The 11,210-nt window shown below is 37.2% G+C and overlaps 1 pseudogene; it reads right to left on the minus strand.

Moving 5' to 3' along the window:
• Positions 1-9,133: 9,133 nt before the first annotated feature.
• Positions 9,134-9,693, minus strand: LOC101562129 (annotated as a pseudogene).
• Positions 9,694-11,210: the final 1,517 nt, after the last annotated feature.

Below are 11,210 nucleotides of genomic sequence, written 5' to 3' on the forward strand. Positions count from 1 at the left end.
CTCAAATGGCTAGTGATGTGGACCATTTTTTAATGTATTTATTAGCTTCAAGAATTTCTTCCTCTGAGAAGTGTGTGTTTGTCTTGGATGATCGTTTTTAGATTGGGCCTTTAAATTTTGGGGCCCTAATGTTTTTTAGTTCTTTATAAAATCTAGATAGAAGACCCTTGTCTGATTAGTTATTAGTTAATACCTTTTCCAAATTTGAGGGATGTCTTGTCACTCTGTTGATAATTTCTTTTAAAGTGCAAAAACTTCTCAATAAGAGGAGGGCCCAGTTGTTAATTTTTTCAAGTATTACCCGTGCAGTTTGATTTTTGTTCATGAACTGCCATCTACCCCATGTCTTCAAGATTCCACCTACTTTCTCTTCCAGGAGATTTAGTGTTTCTGTTTTAGTGTTTAGATTTTTTATTCCATTTTGATTTAGCTTAGTGCATGCGATAGATGGGCCAAGTTGTAACTTTCGGTATTTAGAGAGTCAAATTTTCCAGCACCATTTGTTAAACAGACTACCTTTTTTGCAGGATGTTTGCCCCTCTGTTGAAGGTAAGATGGCTGAGTATGTTTGTAGTTGTATGTGCATCTTCTAATGTATTCCATTAATTCTCAGCTCTATTTTTTTTTGCCAATACCATGCTGATTTTATCACAGTATCTTTTTTATCATAATTTCAAGTCAGGAATTGTAATGCCTCCTGCCTTGCATTTGTTTCCCAGGATTACATTTACTTTCGAGTTTTTTTTTTTTTTTCTGGTTCAAAATAAATTTTGGGACTAATTTCTCATTTGGGTCTCTGAGATATGTTGGTGGTGTTTTGACATGGAATATATTAAATCTGTATAACAATTTTAGGACTATGTCCATCTTCACAATGTTGGTTCTTCCTATACAGGAGCAGGGAATATCTTTCCATTTTCTGAAATACTCTTTCATCTCTTTTTTCAGAGATACAGGATTGTAATTTTCATTGAATAGATCTTTTACTTCTTTAGTTAGATTAACTTCTAAATATTTCATTTTTTGAGGTGCTATTGTAAAAGGTATTGTTTCTCTAATTTCTCTCAGAATGTTTGTTATTTGTGTAGAGGAATGCTATTGACTTTTGGGTATTGACTTTGTATCCTGCTATGCTACTGAATTTGTGTAATAATTCTAGTAGCTTCTTGGTGGAGTTTTTTGGGTCTTCCAAGTGAAGTATCATGTCATCTACAAATAATGATAGTTTAACTTCTCTTTACCTATTCTTATTCCTTTTAACTCTCTCTCCTGTCTAATGGCTGTAGCTAATGATTCCAGAACTACATTGAATAGGAGTGGTGATAGAGGACATCCTTTTAATGTATCTGATATGAGAGTAAAAGATGTCAGTTCTTCCCCATTTAGATTTATGCTAACAGTTGGATTGTCATGGTTGGCTTTTATCAGATTGAGTTAAAGGCCATCTATTCCAACTTTTTGTAGGACTTTTAACATGAATGAGTGTTGGAATTTGACAAAAGCCTACATCTATTTATATGGTCATGTGGTTTTTAGATTTGGCTCTATTGATAGAGTATATAACATCTATACATTTGCATATATTGAACTATTCTTGCATCTCTGGGATGAATCCTACCTGGTCATGTGTATAATCTTCTTGATGATTAGCCGTATTCTATTTGCTAGGATTTTATGGAGGATTTTTACATCTATCTTCATGAAGGAGATTGGCCTGTAGTTCTCTTTTTTAATTGTGTCCTTCCCTTGTTTTGGTTTCAGCATAATACTTGCTTCCAGGGATGATTTTGGAAGGATTGCTTCCTTTTCAACTTCATTGAAGAGATTGAGGGATATAGAGATTATATCTTCTGTAAAGGTTTTGTAGAATTCACCTGTGGGTCCATCAGGATCTGGGCTTTTCTTTGTCAGTAGTTTTTTTTTTTAATTACATTTCATATTTTATTGGCTCTTACTGGGTTATTGAGAGTTGTTATATCTTCTTGATTCAGTTTTGGTAATTTGTACCTTTCTAGGAATCTGTCCATTCCTTCTGTGTCTTCTATTCTATGAGAGTAAAGATGCTGAAAGTAGCTATTGACAATCTTCTGAATTTCCACTGGGTCTGAGTTAGTCAAACACTTTTTATTCCTTATTGTTTGTATTTGAGTGTTTTCTATCCTCTTTTTGATGAGGTTAGCTATGGGCTTATCAATTTTATTTAATCTTTCAAAGAACCAGCTTTTTTTTTTTTTTTAGTGGTACCAGGGAACGAACTCACCACCTTGTGCTTTCCATAAGCACTTATTCTACTGAGCTATCTCCTCGGTCCCAGTACCACCTTTTTGATTTGCTAATTCTTTGAACTATTTCATTTGTCTAGATTGAACTAATTTCTGCTCTAATCTGTATGATTTCTTCCCATCTTTGGGCTTTGGGTTTTGTTTGCTCTTCCTATTCTAAATGTTGCAGGTGCAGCATTAGGGTGTTTATTTGTTCTTATTTTGTTTTCTTAATATGTGAGTTCGCAGATATAAATTTCTTTCTAAGAACTGCTTTCATCACATCCCATAATTTTTGATAAGTTGTACTTGAATTTTCATTGAGTTTTAGGTATTTTCCAATGTTTTATTAATTTTGTCTTTGACCCATTAGTTTCTGAGTAGAGTGTTTTCTAATTTCCATGTATTTATGGGTTTTTTCTGGTTTCTTTTGTCATTTATTTCCAGTTTCATTGCACTTTAGTCAGATAATATGCATGGGATAGTTTCTGTTTTCTTGCATATGCTTAAGCATGATCTATGGAGTAGTATGTGGTCTATTTTAGAAAATGACCCATGTGCAGCTGAAAAAAATGTGTATTTAGCTGTGGTTGGGTGGAACACTGTATATATCCACTAAGTCCATTTGTTCCAAGGTCTGGTTCAGTTCTGCTAATTCTTTGCTAAATTTTTGTCCCTGTTACCTATCTTTTTGGGATAAGAGTGTGTTATGGTCTCCTATTAAGATTATGGTATTGGTTATTAGATTTTTCATGTCCATTAGGATTTGTCTTATTTAGTTGGGTGCTTCTATGTTTGGTGCATAAACATTTATGACTGCTACCTCTTCCTCTTGTATTTTTCCCTAACAAGTATGCAGTATCCTTCTTTATTTCATTTGGTCATTCTTCATTTGAAGTTCAGACTATCTGCCAACAGGATTGTTACCCCTGCTTTTTTCTGAGGTCCTGGGGCATATACTATTATTTTCCATCCTTTGACTTTTGGCCTATAAGTTTCTTCATTAGTTAAGTGTATTTCTTGTATATAGAATATTGTTGGATTTTGTTTCCTAATCCACTGTGCCAGTCTGTTTCTTTTAATTGGTGAATTGAGTCAATTTACATTGATGGTTAGAATTGAGATGTATTGACTTATGATTGACATGTTATTTGCCTGTGTCTTTTATCCTTCTTTTATGTGTTTAATTTTATGCCCTATTCAGTGCCTTCTTTCCATTCTCATTCATGGAGTTATGGTCATTTTGGTCTCTTTCTAGAATATCTTTTAGTAGTCTGTGTAGGGTTGGCTTTGTCATCATGAAATCCTTTATTTATTTTCTGTCATGGAAGTATTTCACTTCTCCATCTATCTTGAAAGAGAGTTTTGCAGGGTATAGTAGACTGGGCTGGAATTTGTTTTTTTGGAGGACTTGAAGTACTTTACTCCATGCTCTTCTTGACTTGATATTTTGTGAAGAGAAATCTGCCATTATTCAGTTAGGTTTGCCTTTAAATGTGGTCTGTTTCTTTTCTCTAATGGTTTTAGCATGGTGTTCTTATGGTGGATTTCTGAGATCTTGACTATTATATGTCTGAGTGTGTTTTTAATTCAGTTGATGCTATTTGGAGTTCTATGTGCTTCAGTTACCTGAATGTCAGATTGTTTCCCCATATTTGGGAAGTTTTCTGCTATCACTTTTGCCCATATTCTTTTTATATCATTTGTATTGACTCATGCTTTCTCAGTGATGTCAATTAGTCTTAAATTGTTGTTCTTTGCATTATTTTGCAGATGTTGAATTATTTTTTCCTGCATCCTAGTTGTTTTTAAGAGATTTTTGTCTTCCCTTTTCACTCGCTGTGATGGTATCTTCAAGATCTGAAACTCTATCTTTACTTTCATTCAAATAGTTTTTCCAGCATGTAATTGACATTTTAATTTCCTGTACATCTCATTGAATCTGCTTCATGAAATCTATTTCTTTCCTATATTGCTCATTCAAGGATTCCATCATTATTCTATTCTCTCCTATTTTTTAAATGAGTGTCTTCTTTAGAAGCACTTAGTAATTCTTTCATTATAGTTATCATTTCTTTTTTTTTACTTCAAAGATTATTTCTGATGTGATCTCCTTTAAACCTTTCTGCAGTTGTTTCTTTATTTCAGAAGCTATTAATTCAGAGACTTCAGGTGTGTGATTTCCAATTTCTTGTATGCTATTTTCTCCTGTATTTGTTCTTGGTGGGCTTGGGTCCTGAAAATGCATTTTTCTTCTTCTCTTGGTTATTTTGTATAGCTGGATTTGACAGAGAAATAGGCTGCCTCAAAGCAGTGAAATCTGTTGTCAGACACTCCCTGAAAATAGTGGTTGAGTTCCCAAACCTCTGTGGTGATTGAATAGCAGTTCAAAAAGGGTGAATGAGTTGGGAATTGAAGTATGTAGGGTGATGGCTGTATTGTTGACAACACAGAGATCTTGCTCAAGGTGATCAACAGTGTATCAGGCTGATGTGTAGCTGGAAGCCTGTTTGTGCTCCATGTGACACCTGACAGCAACAGGAATCACAGTGAGGTAGCATGGTTGATGGTGAGGCCCAGCAGCAAATCTTTAGTCTGTACATCTGAGAGGAGAGTTTTCAGAACTTCAGGATTGTGGTTATCAGTCTTAGGCAGATGCAAGCATCATTTTCATCAGTTAAAATGAAAGTGTAGAATTAAATGAGAGATTAGTTGACTGGCTTGGTGTGAAGATGTCCTCCCAGGCTTCAAGTTTGCTTCTGGCAGAAGGGGTGAGGGGCAACAGTTTCCCTGGTGATGGTAACTTTTTCACAGAGGCAGCTTTTGAAGGCAGAGAGTTCTGTTCCCTTTTCTACCAGGAAAGTCACATGTTTTCCCCCTATAGTTGCAATGACCTCGGGTACTCAGAGGCCAGATTTGATAGAGCTTGGTCTGTCCTATCTACTCAGGTTCAATAAGTGCAATTCATTTGTTAGGGCTGACAGTCCGGTTTTTCCTCAATCAAGATGTGAAACTCAGAAGGAATTGTTGACAGTCAACTCAGGTGAATATTGAATGATGCCATCTGACTAGGATAGGGGCATCTTGGGAGAGGGAGTCCTGTGAGACTCAATGCAAGCAATGGTTAGATGGAACTAGTTCAATTGGCTGGAAGTACATAAGTCATGAGCAGGAAGTGAAGCTCTAAGTGTTGGAAGCAACTGCAGCAGCCAATGAAGGTGCCAAGGGGAATTCTCAGGAAGAATGGGCCTTTTTTTTTCAAATGTGAACAACAGGCTATTTTTGTTTATTTTTAGCTCCATAAAAGCCCTTTTTACTGTCATCAGAAACTGTACATTTTGACTAATAATTTCAATTTCTGGTTCCCTACATATGTGTTTATGTCTCCTTGAATAATGGTGCAATTACAAAGAGATTGCACTCTCAAAAAGAGACCATTCAGAACCCTACCTGGCTGTCCCCTTCAAGAGGACTTAAGTGTGACTTAGCTAAGGAAGGTGGGAGGCCTCCATTATGTTACATGTTGATTACTGTGGAGCCTTAGGTGGGAGACTAGTCAGCCAGAATGACCCATGGTTTCCAGTCTTGGTGCACAGATGTGGCAGCCTATTGCTTGTGCTGTCCATTCCACTCACACAATCGCTTAGCAGACACTAAGAGGTTAGACATTCCAACCCCCTTCCCTTTAGGATGGCCTTAAGTAAAAAGAGTTGATGAAGCTCTTTTGCTTGAACTGAGTAAGGCTGACAGACTAGCTACTCCTACAGGGGTCTATTGGGATTAGTCAGGCAGACAGACAGATAGAAAGACTGACTTCATCCTCTTCTTTTTTGTGGTCCAGTGTGAGCTTCAGCCAGGAATAGTTCACCAAGCTTATAAGGGTGACTCCTGAAATTTGGAGGGCACAACTTCCCATCAGAATCTGGAGAGGTCTTTGCTCTTTCTGAGAGAGCCATGACTGGTGACCACGTCATTATGTTTGGTCTTCCTAGCCAACACTTCAGATGCAATGACAAGCAGAAACACTGAAATGACCAAGATTCAGGGCCAGATTTATTTATGGTGATGGGCATTGATTGGGCTCATTCCCAGGCCCTAATCTCTGGTGGTTGAGAGCTTCTAGGCGATAAGCAAGCAAGAAGTACAAAGAAAAATGGCTTGCCAATTGAGGGTTGTTTTATGCAGTGTGCATAATCAGCTGTGTATCAGTGACCAGCTGTTTTTAAGAGAGAGAAGTAGCTGGAACTGGAATAGAAACTATTGCCTAGGCAAGTAACAAACTGAAGTACACTGGTGGGGAGTGGGGTGCATTTTCTGCTACACTATCACAATGCTTTCACTAAGTTAATGGAGTGCAGGAAAATAAATGTAATAATTTGAGGAAGTATATTCAAATATACAAATGCATATTTGTATATATTCTAATAAGTAGGAGCAAAGGGACCATTCTAAGTACCTGGTTAGACAATTTAAGTGGTTCCACCCCTGAAAAAATGCTAATGTTCTCCAAACTCAATTTTACATTATCATAAAATGTTCTCATTATTCATCAATTATTGATGGCCACCATATAATATATGTCAGGACTGTTTTTCTGCATGGACCATACCCTCGTATGCAATCCACATGTAAGAGTCACAGACCACAGGGGGATACTGGCTTCAGTGCAGCACCTGGGGATTCCTTCCAGTTAGTTCTCTTTCCTACCTGAGTGAGGCTCAGCTTCCTGATTTATGTTTCAGCATTTCCTACTAGCACTTCAGAGAAGAGAAACAGTGTGCACATTTTTCTCTCTTTCCATTGATATGAGACAAGAGCACTGATAACTAAAAAGATTGATATCTGAGCACAGAAAGATAAGAGTGAAGCTCATGTTGGCTTTGGCTTTTGTTCTTCCCACCTGAGCATTTGAGCCGGGGTGAGAAAATCACTTTCTATTGCAATTGATTTCCTCACAGTCACACCACAGCAGGAACTCACTGTTCTAGCCCTCTGCCAGCACCTGCCACTTCCTTCTCTTCCATATTTGCTTGGTCTCCTCTTTATGCTTTCTCTCTACAATAATTACATTTCATTCCAATTCATTCCAACATTAAATTTTCATAGCATACACCATAAGCCTCAAACTTTAGCTGAATTCTTCATGGCATGCAACCTTCACAGAGTTACAGAGTAGGATGAAGCAAACAAGACAGAAAAGGCATCAACCAAACTGTAATGTTCTGACCCCTGTCACAAGTCTGAGTCAGTTCCAAGTAGGGATAATGATGTTTCCTGGCCGGAGTAGGATGAAAGCAGCTTAGAAGAAACAGAGAAATTATGAGTCTGTGGTAAATACCAGGAGGAGAATGAGTCATAACGTTCTCTCAGAAGACATTGTGTTAACTCAGCAGGGGTCAGGTAGAAAGTTTTTCTGGTAAACAGCTGCTCCTGTTTACCTCCAGCTCCTCCTTTCCAATCATCTTGAACATCTTTTGGAGAGGATTAAAATTCATGAGCTGAATCTAAGGGATCAAGCTGCTAATAACATATGCATTAAATCCAGAGGTCATCATTTGCTCTAGATTGAAGACTGGCTTGAACTTCAGTGTAGAGCTATTACAAGTCCTTCATACTCCATAGTTTAATGATGATCTTTAATTCATGAGCTGGTCTTATTAAAAACCACATTTTCTCAATTAAAAGTACTAAAACATTAATTTAGCATAGATCCAATTGCTATACTTCATCTAATGGGTTTTAAAATATCTGTTGTTTTGTTTTTTAAATGCTACATTACCAAAACTACTAGTTTGCCCTTTACATCAAAAAAAAAAAAAAGAAAAAGAAAAAGAAAGAAAGAAAGAAAGAAAGAAAGAAAGAAAGAAAGAAAGAAAGAAAGAAAAGAAGACAATCTAAAATATAGCTGGAAACTTCACTTTCCATTCTTGTTAATTTTTACATCAGAATATTGTTAAAATTCCTTAGAGCTAATATTGCAGAGGATATGGGAATAGTTATCCAGGAACCCACTGGATCATTCTCATTCTTCCTACTGGGAATTTCAAACTTTCCTTCTCTATCTGTGGTAAACAAAGCACCCCAGAAGGACTTGTCTAAGTCCCAATGTGAATGAAACTGACAGATTTCTTTATAACTTCCTGGAATATAATACCTATTATCTTCCACTTTGAGCCTTCAGCTAAATTGAAAGAGAACAAAAAAGATACCATTCATCATCCACTTACACATGTTAATTATATGCCAAGATATGGAGCTGGCAACTTTTACATTTGCTGACAGAAGCACAAGGGGGCAATTAATGACACAATAAATTTGAATGAATTATCATGCAAATAAAGATAATAATCCACTTCAGGGAGGGGAGTTCAGTGTGATTTAGGTTTGGGTGTTTGTATTACCTAGCTACAAGGGTATTATTTACATGTTTTTTGCTAGTGTGCTAAATGGCACTGTGCCGGTCTGTCGGGAAGGTCTGTCAGAATTTGCTTCTAATGAATGCTTTTAGACTTCAGTATTCTCATGTATGACCAACAAAAATCTAGCAAAAACAATAACAAAAAGACCTATGCTGTTAGGGTAGAGTGGAACACGTAATCCTCTTTAAATTTATGTTTGCTTTTTGCTTTGGAAAGTAATCAATTATCTTTAGCTGACAATAAACAGAAAAATAACCTCTCTACAAAAATGATTAATTCTACTTCTGGGCTATATTTGCTTCCATGGAATTTCTTTCTTTCTTTCTTTTTTGAGAACCAAGGGCCTATTATGGTTACCACACAGACAAGCATTCTTGGACAGTAACAGAGCAGGATGGACAGGCAGGATCTCCTGGCCACAAGCAGCTGGATGCCTGGGACCACAGACTTCCCTCACTGGCACCCAGCATGCAAGAGGCCTCAAGATTAGTTTACAAGCCCCAGGTAATCGTCCATCAGGGACCCAATCGCAAAAATGTCATTCTTGTCCACAAGGGTCACCACAATCTTCAGGTAGATCTCATCATCCTGCTGAATAACCATGTCCTCATCCATTGTCTTGTAACATGGCTGGTTGGAATTGGGGTCAAACTCCATCTCCGACAGTATGGAATGTCACGAGATGAAGCAAGACATGGGCCCAATTTCTGTGAAGAGCACAACCATGTTTACCCGAGTGACCACAGCATCCACGACCTCACCTTTAAAGGGCCAGAAGATAATGGGCTTGTACTCAACTGGGTAAAGGACAAAGCCCGGGCCTTGCAGGATCACACCTGCACCAATGTTGTCAATAGTGATGATGGCAATGGCAAAGCCATACTTCCCCATGCAGGTCCCCTCCACCTCTGTAAACATCTCTGTTTCACCGTGTTAAGCAGGTTGGGACTGAAGTAGCGCGGATGCATCAGGATTTCGTGCTCCAGGGAGATGTGGTAAAACATTTTTTGGCGAAGCTCTGCCCTTGTAGTCTACAACCGTGGCTGTAGTGGCCTCCCAGCTCTATCATGGAATTTCTTGCAATGTTTACTCAACATTGACACCAGTTCAAAAGAGTAAGTAACGATGTGAATGCTGAAGGAACCAGGGTAAGGCCAGGGGGTTATGAACAGTTATTTTGCTTTCAGATGAACAATTGCTTCCACATTTGTTAAAGCCTGTTGTACTGAATCCTGTAACAGGTTTTATGTAATAGATTTGTTCCTGTAAATTGTGTATAAATCAATGTTTTTATAAATTGATTCATACTTTGAATGAAGTAAAAGCTTGTTTGCTATTTTAAAAATACCCTACTACTCTAAATCCTCTTGAATATAAAAACTTGTTTTGTCAAATGGATGAGAGAGAGAGAGAAAGAGAGAGAGAGAATAGATTTATTTAAAGCTATGCCTATATAACAAGTTGTAGGACACCATCTAAAAAAATACAGATATTTGACTTATTTTAAAGCAGCATAGACTTGGACTCATAGAAACTCTAATTGCCAGGAGCTTTGTGACAAAATTGTCTTTTCCGAACCCTGTAAAGCAGTCTTTAGCCTGCAGTACATGTCCAGAGGGTACTTGTTCTCATTTCTGCTTTCATCTAAGCATCTTACACTGGTGGGTGGAAAGGAAATCGATGAGATCACATTTTTGTTCCCTAGCAGCAGGCATGAAAATGTTCTGAAAGGAACATTACTGCAGATTCAGGACAAAACTAATTTCAATCATTGTGAAAATCTTAGGCTCTAGTGACTGCCATTATGCACTTAGAACAGATGAGGAAACTGAGGCACTAGACAATTAAGTAAATTCCCAAGGCTCCTTAGTTAATAGTTCACTGAGTTAGGGTTTGTACAACAATAGTTTGACTCTAGAGCTCTGTGTCTTTAAGGGCCACACAACCAATCTCATATTTATGGAATAAGGTGTTTTTTTTTTTTTTGATCTGAATGCCCTGAGGGGTGGTTTGGCTGGCTGGAGTGTTGTGGGGATCGAACTACAGCAACCTGAGGCTGACAGCTTTGTGGAAGCAGCCACTTAAATAACTGAGCTAAGGCCAGGCCCCCCATAATCTCATATTTAAAAGGACAACATCTCTTCATATGTGAAGGAACAGAGAGATAGTCCATGTGTGCATATATACATAAATATGCAGATAATTAAAAATAAATATAATAAAATATTCAAATGTTTATAAAGGATATAAAAATATGTGAATTATTTGTAAGAAGTACTTTTAATGTTAAATGAAATGGCTGCTGTCAACTTGTATCTTGGATATAGTTCGCTGGTTTTGATTTTTAGACCAGACATTTGCTATCTTGATACTACATAACAGTTTACAAAGGTTGTAAACAGTGATTCTGATAGCTGCATTTCTTTACAGCCATGTTTTATAGCATGCAAAAGTTTTTATTTTCACTGAAAAATTTTATATCAAATTTAAGCACTCTAGCTTCTCTTACAAAATTAAACATTTAGCAGTA

This window comes from Octodon degus, unplaced genomic scaffold (assembly GCF_000260255.1).
Source record: "Octodon degus isolate 3935 unplaced genomic scaffold, OctDeg1.0 scaffold00134, whole genome shotgun sequence".
NCBI lineage: Eukaryota > Metazoa > Chordata > Mammalia > Rodentia > Octodontidae > Octodon > Octodon degus.